The 15,718-nt window shown below is 40.5% G+C and overlaps 1 long non-coding RNA gene across 1 annotated transcript; it reads right to left on the bottom strand.

Annotated features, from left to right (window-relative positions):
• Window positions 1-3,660: 3,660 nt before the first annotated feature.
• Window positions 3,661-11,959, bottom strand: LOC131422506 (uncharacterized). Its single transcript, XR_009224094.1, has 4 exons — window positions 11,919-11,959; window positions 9,044-9,175; window positions 5,549-5,570; window positions 3,661-3,732 (listed from the first exon to the last, which is right to left on the bottom strand). It is a non-coding gene; the product is annotated as an uncharacterized LOC131422506 (long non-coding RNA).
• Between the last annotated feature and the right edge of the window lie 3,759 nt (window positions 11,960-15,718).

The raw sequence follows: 15,718 nt of genomic DNA on the forward strand, positions 1-15,718 counted from the left end.
TCGAGAATGGAACTCCTGCCACCTACTTCAAAGATCCTAGTTGAGGAGAATGGAAACCATGCTGAATGAAAAATTATCTGAATCGCCCCATAATCAGGGTATGTCCTGAAAATGGAAAACTTTCAAATTGAGGATATCAATAACAGGTAGATTGATTTCATTAACAAGTACCTTGATTTCATTGACAGTGAAGGCTGCAAAGGGCAATGGCTTAAGGCAGATGTGTTGTGTTGCCTTCAAACTACTTTGTTCAAGGTTCTGATTCAAAAGATTCTCAACTTGACATTGGATTTGCTAGGGATCACACACAAAATTAAAAGAGCTCTAGGAAACAGGGACAAAAACACTAAAGAGACAAAGTTCACGCATTTGTTTCTGGCCACCCAGCCAATCTTTCAGCAAATGCTTTCTGGACTGGCTGGAACAGAGTGGGTGCATTGTAAGGTGATGGGGATACAGCGAGAGGTAGGGCACTATCCCCACCCTAAAACATCTCATAGTTTAATGCAAATAAGATGCCAGTGAGGACAGAGCCACCCTACCCCAGTCCGGGGCAGGGAGAACACAAACCTGGCACTTGTGGGAATATAAGAAAAGTTTTGCCTTTGAACATGGATGAGTGGGTCTGAAGTCCCTCATCTCCCCCTGAGAACCATAGGAAACATTGGCCAAAATATGAAATTCATGATAGAATGCACCAAATTGCTATCAAACCAGCAAAGAGACATGAGGCCAAGACGGAGAAGAAGGATGCCCAGGATTAAGGTCAGCCTGGCATTTGGGGCCACTTTCCCCAAGGTTCATCAACTAATCCCAGAGGAGACTTCTGAGATGCAAAGACGCTGAGCTGCGTTTGCACACATCCCTGGGCACAGAAGTCAAACAACTGGACTTCATGGTCAGTCAGCGAAGGTCACCCTAGAAAATCCTGCGGGCCTTAGCTGGGTCCCAGGAGACTTACACATTAAGAATAAAGGCAGACAGAAAACACACTGGCCTTAGGAGGGACTAAGCCTGCAGTGAGTGGTCTCAGTCACTAAGTGGATTAATAGGATTCAGTACTGCTGGCGTCCCTGATCACCTGCCAGATGTAAACTCCCATCTTTTCTGCAGCAAGATGACATCAGACGAGGCCTCAATTTTTCTCTAAATATTATCTACCCAATGTCTAGAATTTAATAGGAAATGACAGACATATGGCAGGTCAAGACAATATGATGGGATTGAAACCTAGAGTACAATGTAAATGAACCCAGAGGGTTCCAGATAATGAAGTGATTAAAGCTGGTACCTGTACGCCATCCAATCTTAAATTAATTGCAAATAAGAATCTCTGACAACCAGTTAGAATGGAAAGGAAGATGCAGATTACAAAAATCAAGGCAGAAAGGAGAAACAATTCTGTACTGACTGAATATGGCAAAAATACGGTGATAAATATTCTAAAAAAAATTATAATTCTCTACATTGGTCTACACATTCACTAATACAACAGTATTTGTAACAATCAACACATGAATAGCTTACTGTTCTGTGACCCACTTTCTTTGTCCACAGATTTCATCAACCATACGTGTGTTCTTCTTTAGCATTTCTAATTCGGCTTCCTTTGTCTCTTTAACAGATCTCAGTGCCTCACAGCTGTCTTCTAGTTTCTTTCTCCTTTCTGTAAAGCATAAAACCATTTTCTTTGTGTGTGTGCACATGTTCCAAATACTTGGTTGTGATGGGGAGAGAAGAAAGGAGAGAATCCTGAAGGCAAGAAGTCATTTTTTACCTTCTCACTGCAACCTCATTTTTATTATATGGGGTTTCTTCCCAACAAGCAACATACCTTCCAGATTACGTTTATTAGACGTCGAGGCTGTCTGCTTCGAATCCTTGAATTCTCCACTCACATCTCCTGACTTTAAGAGAGATTTGAGAAAAGGTATTCAAGAAGTAATGATTGTACGACAATGTGAATGTACTTAACACTACTAAAATGTAGACTTAAAAATGGTTAGATGGTAAATTTTACGTGTATTTAGTCTCAATTAAAAATAAGAAAATTAAAAAGGAAGTAATGATATTTAGTTCTCTGATTTATATAATCTATGGGAGTAACTTTTTGTTATTTGCTCCTTTTTGATCTTAAGCTGAGCATCTTCCTTCTGTACATGCTGTTCTTCAGACTTCAATTTCAGTTCACTGACACGAATTTCATTCAGGGGGATTCAAACCCAAAGCAAAATATCCTCACTAATGACTTAGTTCCCAAGAAGAAAAATCCCTAAATCAATAACATATAAATTTAATATTCTAACACATGACACATTTGTTCTTCACCAAAGCTAAGGTCTACAATGAAATTCTTGAAGCAAATATAGGTAGTTTACTTCTGAAATTCCTGAGTTGTTCACTGAAATATCAACTTTTAAGTTTTCTGTAGATTTTTCTTTTCTGATATTTGCACGTAGGATAGAAATAAAACATGTACTGGATTTCAATAGAAACACTGGGCGACATGCTAAAAAGAAGACATGCCAACAAAACATACCCCAGATCAGCCCCTGTACCACTAAAAGCGGTAGATCCGGTTTGAGCCAAGGAGAAAAGTCAAACACATAAAGAAATGAGGAACTAAGAGAATAGTTGAAGTCAGAAATGTTTCATGGGCACTCTGACTTTCCTACATTCAAGACAATGGGATACTTGACTGGGTGACAAGGCAAAAGCAAAGAAGGCCTAAAATCTTGAAGCCAAACAGCTCAAATGAACAGCTCTTCTTAGTGAAAAGTAAATATTGTCACCAGATTCACTTTGAAAATTCTCTCCTCTGTACTAAGAGGGACAGGACTGTCCAACATGGCTAGAAATCTCTAGTACAATTTCTCAGTTCTACCTTTCTTGGAGAGGAGGGAGTGCTGAATGATATAAAAAAAATTACTCAAGGTTGTAAAAACAGAAAAAAATTCTTCCTAAGTCCTTATATTTAAAAAGGCTCTGTGGTATTAGTATTTGAAACAGCAGTGAACAGCATGGAAGAATGCAGGGCTCAATTAACCCAGTGAACAAAAAGGCTCAAAAGTCAAATTATGGTAATAACTTAGTAGCCAAACTCTCACCAAGTCCCGATTCTCGCTGTTTCGATCTCCGTCAGATGCCAGTTCAGCAAATATACTTTCAATCATGTCATTAATGCTTCCAAGCATTTTGATGTTTTTCTTAAACAAAACATATAGATATTAGTAACATTTATTCATTATTTTTATTTCTGTTTTTAGAGTGTAATCTAGGAAAAAGGAGGGATTTTTACCTCCAATTTATGTGCTTCGTCGCCAAGAATCTTGTTCTGCCTCTTATTTTCTTGAGCACATTTCTTTGCTTCATTGATCTATACAAATACGTAATAATGGATTCAGAATTCAAAAACATTAATTATAGTGATAGTGAAACCTATCTCACATGGGTAAGTCCTTACAGATATAAAAACAGTGGTAGTTTACATATAAGAGGCTTGTTTTGAATTTAGACTGTTATACATGGTAATGAAATGGGACACTAGGATGAAAGAAGAGACAGCAAAATAAGTGAACTAGAAGAAAGAGGAAGTATACTTCAAGGTCAAGCCATGAAAATAAAAATTAAAGGATGATTATACCTTCTTTTCACAAACAGATATTTTTTCGGCCAGTTCTGAGTTTTCTTTCAAGTAATTCTTCTTCTTCTCAGAAATTTGATGTAAATTAACTAAAAAGAGATAAAAATTATTTCTCAGATTATTACCAAAACCAATAAAATGGAATTACCCCAATGTGTCAACAGCAAAGGCACATTATTGGCACTATGAGAGTAAATAACTTTTTAGCACGACTACGATCCCTGAAGAAAGCAAGTTTCAGTTAGTGGCATTTTAAATGCGGGAAACAAATATAGAAAGAAGAACCCTATTTCAATGAGATTCCCATTTAATCTTTTTTCAAAGATGGGGAAACAATGTCTTAGCCTAACATCCCATCGTTAGGCAATATTTTTAGAAAATGTGAACAGTTCACACAGCCCTGTCATCACCAGAGGGGAAACAGAGAAAATTCAAGCAACCCTTGTACTTATATTCTGTCCTCCAATTATCACATAAAATAAACAGATCAGTGCAATTGCTTTAAAAAACAAAAATCAAAAGGAAAAAAGAAAAAAAAAAACACCTGACTTCTTCCAGGTTTTCCCCACCCTTTAATATTACCCAGAGAGATTCCTCTAAATGTCACTTGACCAGCTACTGAAAAGTCTCTCACGCCTTCCTGCTGCCCAGCAGATTCCCCTTCATGAGAGCCAGGGTGGGAGGCTCAGGAGGACAAGGTCTTTGGAATCAAACACACTTGGGTACAACCTTGGCTTTACCACTTAGTCGCTAGAGGACCTGGATAACTCACAATCCCTATAAGACAATATCCTTCAGCCCCAAGGTGAGAATGTTACGATCCACCATTACAGGAATACAGCACACGTAAAGCACCCAGTAACAGATGGATAACACATGGAAAGCTCCAGAACATAGCCCACAATTCCACACTCCTCTCAGAGGCGTTTAATTCTCTCACCTGACCACAAAGTGCAAACTTATCTTCTATTTGCCCAGCATGAGAGCTCTGATACCCTGGTCACTCTTCTCACCACCAGCACTGCTGCATTCGCTGTGACAAACTCCAGCAGCTGAGGGCCTACTAAGTGTCAGGCAGCCACCCTGGCTCTCAACAGACAGCACCACTTAATCATCACAGTCTGGGAAGCCCGTACAGAATGTCTTATCCCTATTTTGCATTGGGTTCATTTCCACCCATTCTCCACTGGCATGAGTGGCTCCCTCCGCTTCAGACTCATAACCCAGGGTCGTGACACACACTTTGCCTGGCAATACCTGGTTCTTCTCTCAGCCATAAACTTCTTGATAGGCTCTAGTAGTGTTTTATCATCTCTACATTTCACCAAGAGCCAGGTCATGTCAACATATTCACTCCAAACTTCAGCCTCATGCCATCACTTGCTTCCTAAACATTTCTATGCAAAATTAAACTCACCCTATCGTCCCACTCCCATGATCCATTCCTCCTGCGGGTCTCTTATCTCAATAGATGGCAACTCCCCTTATGTTGTCATTTAGTTTCCAACCCCAGAAGAGTAAAATTTTCAAGCGTCAAAAAGTCAAATAGCGGGGCCGGCCCAGTGGCGCAAGAGGTTAAGTGCGCGTGCGCTGCTGCGGCGGCCCCGGGGTTCGACGGTTCGGATCCCGGGCGCGCATCGACGCACCACTTGTCAAGCCATGCTGTGGCGGCGTCCCATGAAAAGTGGAGGAAGATGGACATGGATATTAGCCCAGGGCCCATCTTCCTCACCAAAAAGAGGAGGACTGGCAGATGTTAGCTCAGGGCCCATCTTCCTCACACACACACAAAAAAGTCAATTAGACATCAGAAGTCACTGTATTTACTCCCAATTGAATTAAAACCCACATCAAACACTAGAACTGAGAAAATATTACAAAGGAAACTAAAGCCTAAACTCTTACCTTGATATACTCGAGGCTTTACCTAGGAGAGGAAGAAACAAAATTAAATATGATGTCAAAACATATTATTAGTGAAAATCTATCATTCTGACAAAATATCAAAATAATAATCCAATGAAATTAAAATCATCATTTTGTTCAGCATAATGATTAATTATAGGATTAAAAATAAGGGAAAATTATAATTTCCTGTTTAAGTCATAAAACTTCACAACCATCACTGATAAAGAGCACAAAAGTAAATTACTTATTTTTGATCAAAAGATCTGTTTATGCTCTATTAAGTGAACACTATTTAATTTTGATAATGGATATGGCAAACATTTTTATAAACACTCTAATGCATCATTTCCCTGATTTTTTTTGTCAAACCCAATATCCACACTGACGTCCAGAACCTGGGATTGTTTTAAAAGCCTCCAAAAAAACTTAAAAAGAAAAGGCAAAATCTTTGTACTAAGATATACCTCTTTCAATCAATAGAAAGCCTGTCTGAAATCTTACAGAGTTGGCTGATTGCTGAATTAATAAACAATTACAGCACATCAGGTCCTATGATTTTCCCAGACCACTAAAAACAGAGGGTCATCAAATGAGAAAGAGAGTGGGAGATGGCTGGAGAACAAGCACAATAAACAACAGAAATGACAGCTAACATTTCAAGAAAGGGCAAAAAGTGCTTCCCAGCCCGGAGGCATCCCCTGTGGAATTACAGCTCAATAAAATCCAGGCAGGACCCCATTTTAATACCACGGAAAGACACATTTTCTTGACCCCTAAAACATATTTTCCCATTCAAGAGTTTTAAATGATGCTCAGACACTGAGGTCAGCCCAAAAAACATGCCAAGGTACCAGGATATCATTACAGTATCAAAAGCCAGTCATAATAACAATGTCATAGGACAATGCATCCACGGAGGACAAACAGAAAATCTCAGATATTCCTTTAACTTCACATGATGCTCAGGAAACAGTGAACTTCCCTGTCCCTTGTTACCCAACCCCACAGGCAGGGACAAGTGGGAAGTGGGATGGGCTCAAGAAATACTTAATATCGGGGTTTCCTTTTGAAGGGAAGGGTTTATAAATTGTAGTTTTCTCATTGAAAATATATCGTTGTCTTGCTCAATGAGTTCTTTACTAAAAAGATTAGAATATTTTACAAAGTTAACTTCCATTTCAAACGTTAATTTGTGTTTAAGTTAGTGATCTAAAGGAAATAAGAGAGCTGGACTCCTGGATTCTGATCCAGCTTGTAAGGAGCTTGGAAGCTGTCACTCCTGTCCACATAACAAGATACAAGCTGAACAAATTGAAAGTCAAAAACTCTTCATAGATCTATCAGAGAACTGATGTCACAAACGCCGCCTGCAGAATCAGAGACCCAGACTGGGCAATACAGAAAATCACCCCTTATTGGAGCAGAAGCCCAAGGTCAGAAATCTCTGCAGAAACCAGAACATCATGGTAGGAAAACATTTACTGTAATTGATGAATTCCTGGATGCTCAGTGTGGACAAGCAAGAGATTTAAAAATGCCAGGGTGCCCAATCTGGAAGGTTTCCCATACTTGTGTGAGTTTTATCCCCAGGAATCCTAACAGTTTCTCACAGTAAATACTGGAGAAAAATCCCCTCGTGCTATTGGCAGGGACAGGGGAAAAATAGCTATTTAGAAATAAACTCACAGTATTCTGTTCTTCTTAAAAAGACTTGCCCACAAGAGAAACTACTTTAGCAGAGACTTACTGGTGTTTTTCCAAAGACTAAGTGACCTAGGTGAAGGGAAATACCCAATTCCAGAGCTCTCTCTTCTTCCTGTCTCACCTAAGAGTAAACTCAGCCTAACCACTAGCCAGATAAATATAAATCCTCAGACTAAAGGCCTGTTTACCTCAATTGTTCCTTTAAACCAGGACACGACATCCAGCCTTCAACAAAACCTTACAAGGCAAACTAAAAGAAAAAACCACACAGGTTGAACACAGCGAGAAAGCATTAGAATCACACTCAGTATGGCAGAGAGGATGGAATTATCAGGCTAAGAATCGAAAACCATGATGATTAACATGCTAAGGGCTCTAGCAAAAAAAGTGGACAACATGCAAGAAGAGATGGTGAATATAAGCAGTGATGAAAATTATAAGGATCCAAAAGAAATTCTAGAAATCAAAATCCCCATAACAGAAATGAAGAATGCCTTTGATGCATTCATTAACAGACTCGACATAGCTGAGGAAAGAATCAACCAGTTTGAAGAAATGTCAGTAGAAACTTTCAAAACAGAAATTCAAAGAAAAAAAAATACCCAAAATACAGCACACAAAATCCAAGACCAGTGAGACGATTACAAAAGATGTAACATATACATAATGGGAATACCAGCAGAATAAAGGAAAGGAGGAAATATTTGAAGCAATAATGACTGAGAAGTTTCCAAAATTACTGATAGTTGTGAAACCATAGATCCAGGAAGCTCAAAGAATTCCAAGCAGGATAAATACAAAACAAGAAAAAATGTACATCTAGACACATAATATTCAAACTACAGAAAAGCAAAGACAAAAAATTGTAAAAGAAGCAAGGGGCAGGGCAGGGGCGGGGGGTATAGCGTTTTACCCATAGAGGAACAAGGATAAGAAGTACATTCAACTTCTCTTCAGAAATCGACAAGAAAGTAGAATGAAATATTTAAAGTATTAAAAGAAAGGAACCATCAACCTAGATTTCTGTAGCCAGTGAACTTATCCTTCAAAACAAGACTACAGAGTAAGGAAAATTATCAGGGATAATGAGGGGCATCACTTTAACGGTAAAGGGTCAATTCTCCAAGAAGACATAGCAATCCCTAACACGTGTGCATTAACAACAAAGCGGCAAAATTCATGAGGCAAAAACTGACAGAATTGCTAGGAGAAATAGATGAATCCATTATTATAGCTGGAGACTTCAAAACCCTCTATCATTGGCAGATCCAGCTTACAGAAATTCAATAAGAATACAGTTGAACTGATCAGCATCTTCAATCAAATGGATCTATTGACATCTGTAGAAGACTTCATCCAACAGCACAATATACCTTCTTCTCAAGCTCACATAAAACATTCACTCAGATACACCATATTCGGGGCCATAAAATACATCCTAACAAATTTAAAGTAAAAGAAATCATAGAAACTATGTTCTTAGACCACAATGGATTCAAACTAGAAATCAGTAACAGAAAGATAGCTGGAAAACTACAAAAAATTTGGAGACTAAACAACACATTTCTAAAGAACACACGAGTCAAAGAAGACATCTCAACAGAAATTTAAAAATAATTCAATCTAAATGATAATGAAAATAGGACATTAAAATTTGTGGGATGCAGTGAAAGCAGTACTTAGAGGGAAATTTGTGGTACTGAATGTAAATAAAAGTTTCAGTGACTACCAAAATTCCTACTTATTGATGATTAAAAGTCTATCCATTAATTACTTTAGTATACTCACAGCAAGGACGGTTCTCCAGAGGAAAATTAAAAATGCAGAAATTCCCAAAGAAGTAATAATAATGGTCAACTTCCACAGAATTCCAAAAACATCAGGCCCAAGACGGAAATGGTCAGGCAGAATATGGACTGGCTGAAATAATAATGGAGATCATGAGGAACCTCAAAGACATTTACAATACATCTGTCACAAAGAGTCACCTTTAGAAACCCTAAACCAGCCTCCAGGAGGTAACCAAACCTCTCAAATATCTCCTCATGGAGGAGAGGGAAGACAGATGGATTAAAAGGAGCAGGAGGAAACTTTTGGGAGTGAAGAGTGTGTTTACTATCTTAATGGGGTGATGGTTTCATTGCTGCAAACATATGTTAAATATCAACAAATTGTATTCACTAAAATGGTGCTGTTATTATACAAAAATTATACCGCACTTAAGCTATAGGAAAAAAATCTAATACGCACACTTGGAGATTTTATTTTGCTGACAAACACATTGCAAATATTTTTTAAATAGTCAACAGAACATGAACTATGAACTTATAAACCAATTAAATTGAAAAATAAGTAAAATCAAACTTAGAGTGGATGGGAAGCCTCAGTCTTCTGTTGTATATTCATGAAGTACCTGGATAAAATTATTTGGAACATCACCAAAAATATACCCAAATGTATGGAAGAATGGGAAAAAATAACAATGAAAAATGTGTGCTAAAGATACAAATGAGAATAATATAGAGAGAGATGTTTATAGAAATGTACATAACTGAGAGACATGGGCAGCTGCTATTATAATAACACTGGGATTATTACTCCCACAAAAATTAATTCCAAATTTTTGTTTAGCCCCAATTTCTAAACCTATTGGGGTTTTCTTTCAATGTTCACTTTGATTCTGAACCAGAGCACATAATGTCAGATTTCTGAAGTACATAAAGATTTTCATAACAGTGTAATCTTGTATATTATGATTAAAACTAAGAGAACTGTAGTTAGTTAAAAACACACTTCCAAATAGCCAATAAAAAGAATTCACATTCCTATTTTACAGTATTGCACCTAAATCAATCAATAGCAATCATGAAAATTAATTTGTAAAGGAATACAAAATTTCTAGGATGTATGTTCATCAAAACAAAAGGCAAATGTCCTTTTACAAAAACTAGACCTATATGTATTTTAGAAGAAAATAGACTCACAATGTAATTCACACTAATCTACATACCAAGCTTTAGTTTTGTGCAAATAAAACTTCTCTAGAAAGTGGCCTCTGAAATCTATAATGTTTTCATCTTCAGCCCTCACAGCTGGGGTCAGTCAAATGTGTGCTCATGGGAAACATACACTGTCTTTGAGTCGCCACCGTCTGAGAGAGCAGTAGCTCAGCACAATGGTTAAACATGTGGATCAAATGCACAAAAAAGACAAAGACCATCTGGTCACTACCTGGTAAAACATCCCCAGTCATGGGCACTCTTGTTACATCTGGCAACTGTTGGGAGCTGATATCAGTAGTTCAAACCTACCTAGATTCGATCCAATGGGGCCAATAAACCTGAGGTTCTGATACTCAATGGCCATGGGCAAGGGAGGAGGTGGAAACACAAGACAAGTGAGTTTATCCAGGTACTCAAAGATGAGGTAGGGAAAGAGAGGTTATCTCATCTCTGAGAATGCAGCCTAAGCAGAAGGGGGAAAATTCTAATAAAGACTATCAAGAAATTTCTGCCTTCATAGACTCAAAGGAAACAGAATAGATTCTCCTTTGGTTGGAGGTATTCATTGGGATGATTCTGCCTCAACGTGAGGGTTGTTCCTGACCACTGGACCTTTCCAGATCCCTAAGAATCTGATGCATGCCAGTCAAAACAAATCTACTTATCTCTAAGGGCTGTTCTCAGTCTCTCTCTCTCCTCTCAGGGTAGAAGTGTTTTTTAATGAGAGAGTGAAAACTTGCACAGTGGGAATCTGGAATTTCTTTAACTGTGGACAATCTTAAGGACATTAAGGACGTCCTTAATGTCCTTTTTGCTTTGTGTAAATCAACACTCTGGACATGAACACTTTACTAAGGAAAGGATAACTCATTCACCTTCTGGTCATGTCACTCCTAATGATTTCCCCATTATAAACATCCCAGCAGGATGCAGCCACTTATTTTCTGATGGACTTCTCAGGGTTCCCATCAACCTGGTTGGACACAGAGTCCCTGGGGGCAGCTTCCAAGAGCAGAAAGGAAGGGACGACTCAGAAGTTGCTAAAAGTCAACAAGCCAGAAAGCACCGAGCACAAAAGACATTCCACTTTTTAACAAACTAGCACCAACACCAATGCTTAGATACCACTCTTCCCAGGGCTGCCAGCCTTCACATATATGAATCACGTACTCACAGGGAAACAAACTACACAAGAGATGGACCCTACACCTGCAGAGCTTGAAGCAGGATCTTGACAAGGCTTCCAGGAGCTTGTCTAACTCTCATGACTCCCATTAAATAAGAATTCCTTACATATTTAAAAACAACTTTATTGAGATATAATTCATATATCATACAATTCTCCCATTGAAGACTTACAACTCAATGACTTTTAACATATTCACAAATCCTTCCTTCTTGATGCTATAAAGTTACTACTTTCAGGTTTCCATCCTGTCGACCCTGCTGTGTTTGGTCCAAGCAATGCTGACAGGACCCAGAACTTGATGTGGACAGCTGTGGCCAGAACCCATTCAGGCTGGTCAAGCAACCTGGCCTGAGGTCCTCAGTCTTAGGAATGTCTGAGTTCCCAGCCAGGAACCCATGAAAAATTTATTTACCCACCATGTGAAAGAGCCCAATAAGAAGGAGGAAAGATCTGATGTCCAATGTTTACTCACGTTTGTGTCTGGGTAACCGGCAAACCCGAGCAGGAGGAGCCAGAAGATCAACCTCTGCGCCCCCATGTCCTGGTCCTCTCAGGGGATTGTGGTCAGGAGGAAGGAGGTGTGGAGGGAGGGATGCAAAGGGCGTGAGGGGAGGGGTGGAGGAAGAAGGGGGTGAGGGGAGGGGTGGGGAGTGTGTTGGGGGGAGAGGTTGGAATTGGGGGTGGGATTGGGGAGGGGGTGTGGCAGGAAGGGTGGTTTTGGTCACCGGGGAGGAGGAGAAGAGGGGTGTCAGGGAAAGTACTGGGTCAGATCAAGTCCTAGAGGGGAAGGAGGAGGGTTCAGACACGTCAGTAGGTCAGTAGGTCAGCAGGACACAAGGAGCAGTGAAGTGGACTCTCAGGAGCAGTTGGAGGGGACGAGGGCTTCGTCTTCCTCCGAGTCTTCTCCTGTCTGGGCGCTGCCTTAGCAACCGCGATGCTTTATACTCACCTTTGACCAATCCCCTGCCTTCACCCCTGGTTCATCACCGTGGACACCGTGTGACCTTACTTTTAGAATGCCCCTCCCCCACCCTCACCGGGAGCCACCCCAACAGCAGGTCCTTTCTGGAACCTTCACAGACCTTCTGGTTTCTGGTCCTTCCCAACCCAGGTCCGCTCTCCCCGACTCTGGCACTCCCTTCTTCCTTTCTGACATCCCAAGGTTTCCCATGGCCATTGACTGAAAAACAGACAAAGCACAGCGTGACTTTCAAGTGAAGTGAAAAGAAGAATCAAATACACAAGTAGAGTGTACTCAGGCTGAGAAAAGGGTCACAGGGGACTTGGGTCTGGGAGGGGATGTTGGGAGAGGGGAGGTTGAGGCTAAGAGACTCCAGAGGGAAAAGGGGCCAGAAAGAAGCTTTGCCCAGGGACCAACTTTGCTTGGGGTGTGCCCTGCTCAGAAGATGAGGTCAAACCAGCTGGCCATGGTCACACCCCTTGCTCCTTGACCTGGGACCAATGGTCAGTCATTGCTGTGGTGATGATAATATTGTCATATGATAGTCCTGCTGATGTATTATTGTTATTGGTGTTATTGTGGGAGAGGGTGAAGCCACTCTGACACATGGCAGGGTCCTGGGGAGGCTCGCCTCTCTCTCTCTCTTCTCCTCAGGATCTGCTAAGCTCCACGCAACACCTCCACTCTAAGTGCACCCTGTCAGGGTCCCTGTCCCTACCCTGGGCCCTTGTCCCCAGAGCATCCCTACCCTGGTCACTGTCTGGCATCAGGACCCAGGCACAGCCCTTTCAAAAGTGCTCATATCTGTTGATGTGATCCATCTGACACCAAACTGCTTCCCTAAGGTTGACAACAGTTTTTTGCCTACTCCAGGAACACTTTTGTGAACCGTGTTTCCACATAGTCTGGTCAACATTGAAGATCAGGAAATTTTTAGCAATTTTTACTTTTTTTAAGTTAATATTTTAATGTGACATTTGTAAAACTTAACATTTTTCTTTCTTGTGTGAAATCTCTATATAAATGTCTTCTGAACATTTGTTTATATTGGTGTATGGATTGGGTCTAAACCTTGTACAAAAGTTAAAAAAAAAAAATTTAACAAAGGTTTTACGAGCCGCTGGTATTCAGGAGCTGAACTCACCTGCAGTTCTGCGTTTCTTCTGCAGCCAGTTTCAGTCTCTTCTCTGCCGCTGACAGCTGCTGCTCCTTTTCCACCCGCTCACGGTCTTTCATTCTCAGCTTCCTAAGAGAGGAAAGACACATGCATTATCCGTAGTCCATGTGAAATTCTGCCTTTCTCCCCTCCCAGAAATCCAAATGGCAAGATTCAAATGTCCCCTCCGATCCTACCCCACAAATGCATAGATGGACAAACATAATCAGAGGAAAGCATTTAAGCCCCCCATTAGAGCACAAAGAAAAATCAAACTCCATCCTGCTGGCAAGTCTTTGGCAATTCTGAGCTTCTCTTCACAGCTCTGTGTTCCTAGTCATTAGTAAATGAACTAAACAAATATAAAAAGCACATTTGAGACGCACCATGTGCCCTCCCAGGCTCAGGCTCTTGTCACTGGGACAGCATAAGCTCATTTTCTTTCAGCTCATCACAAGTAAGCACATTAGGATTAAGTAGAGGTTCATGACTTGTCTGATTTCTCCCAGGGAGAGACCTGAGGCCATGACACAGCCATAGATCCTTGCTGGACATGGGGTCATAACATCGGACAATTAACTACTAGACACTTCTACAGTTCAAGAATGGAACTCCTGCCACCTACTTCAAAGATCCTAGTTGAGAATGGAAACCATGCTGAATGAAAAATTATCTGAATCGCCCCATAATCAGGGTATGTCCTGAAAATGGAAAACTTTCAAATTGAGGATATCAATAACAGGTAGATTGATTTCATTAACAAGTACCTTGATTTCATTGACAGTGAAGGCTGCAAAGGGCAATGGCTTAAGGCAGATGTGTTGTGTTGCCTTCAAACTACTTTGTTCAAGGTTCTGATTCAAAAGATTCTCAACTTGACATTGGATTTGCTAGGGATCACACACAAAATTAAAAGAGCTCTAGGAAACAGGGACAAAAACACTAAAGAGACAAAGTTCACGCATTTGTTTCTGGCCACCCAGCCAATCTTTCAGCAAATGCTTTCTGGACTGGCTGGAACAGAGTGGGTGCATTGTAAGGTGATGGGGATATAGAGAGAAGTAGGGCACTATCCCCACCCTAAAACATCTCACAGTTTAATGCAAACAAGATGCCAGTGAGGACAGAGCAACCCTACCCCAGCCCTGGGCAGGGAGAACACAAACCTGGCTCTTGAGGGAATATAAGAAAAGTTTTGCCTTTGAACATGGATGAGTGGGTCTGAAGTCCCTCATCTCCCCCTGAGAACCATAGGAAACATTGGCCAAAATATGAAATTCATGATAGAATACACCAGACTGCTAACAAGCCAGTAAAGAAACTGAGGCCAAGATGGAGAAGAAGGATGCCCAGGATTAAGATCAGCCTGGCTTTTGGGGCCACTTTCCCCAAGGTTCATCAACTAATCCCAGAGGAGACTTCTGAGATGCAAAGACGCTGAGCTGCATTTGCACACATGCCTGGGCACAGAAGTCAAACAACTGGACTTCATGGTCAGTCAGCGAAGGTCACCCTAGAAAATCCTGCGGGCCTCAGTGGGGTCCCAGGAGATTTACACACTGAGAATAAAGGCAGACAGAAAACACAATGGCCTTAGGAGGGACTAAGCCTGCAGTGAGTGGTCTCAGTCGCTAACTGGATTAATAGGATTCAGTACTGCTGGCGTCCCTGATCATATGCCAGGTGTAAACTCCCATCTTTTCTGCAGCAAGATGACATCAGACTAGGCCTCAATTTTTCTCTAAATATTTTCTACCCAATGTCTAGAATTTAGTAAGAAATGATAGACATATGGCAGGTCAGGACAATACAATGGGATTGAAACCTAGAGTACAGTGTAAATGAACCCAGAGGGTTCCAGATAATGAAGTGATTAAAGCTGGTACCAGTACGCCCTCCAATCTTAAATTAATTACAAATAAGAATTTCTAACAACCAGTTAGAATGGAAAGGAAGATGCAGATTACAAAAATCAAGGCAGAAAGGAGAAACACCATTCTGTACTGACTGAATATCGCAAAAAAATGGTGGTCAATATTCTCAAAAAATAATAATTATCTACATTGATCTACACATTCACTAATACAACCGTATTTGTAACTATCAACACATGAATATCTTACTCTTCTGTGACCACCTTCTTTGTCCACAGATT

The sequence above is a fragment of the Diceros bicornis genome, chromosome 26 (genome assembly GCF_020826845.1).
Source record: "Diceros bicornis minor isolate mBicDic1 chromosome 26, mDicBic1.mat.cur, whole genome shotgun sequence".
Lineage (NCBI taxonomy): Eukaryota > Metazoa > Chordata > Mammalia > Perissodactyla > Rhinocerotidae > Diceros > Diceros bicornis.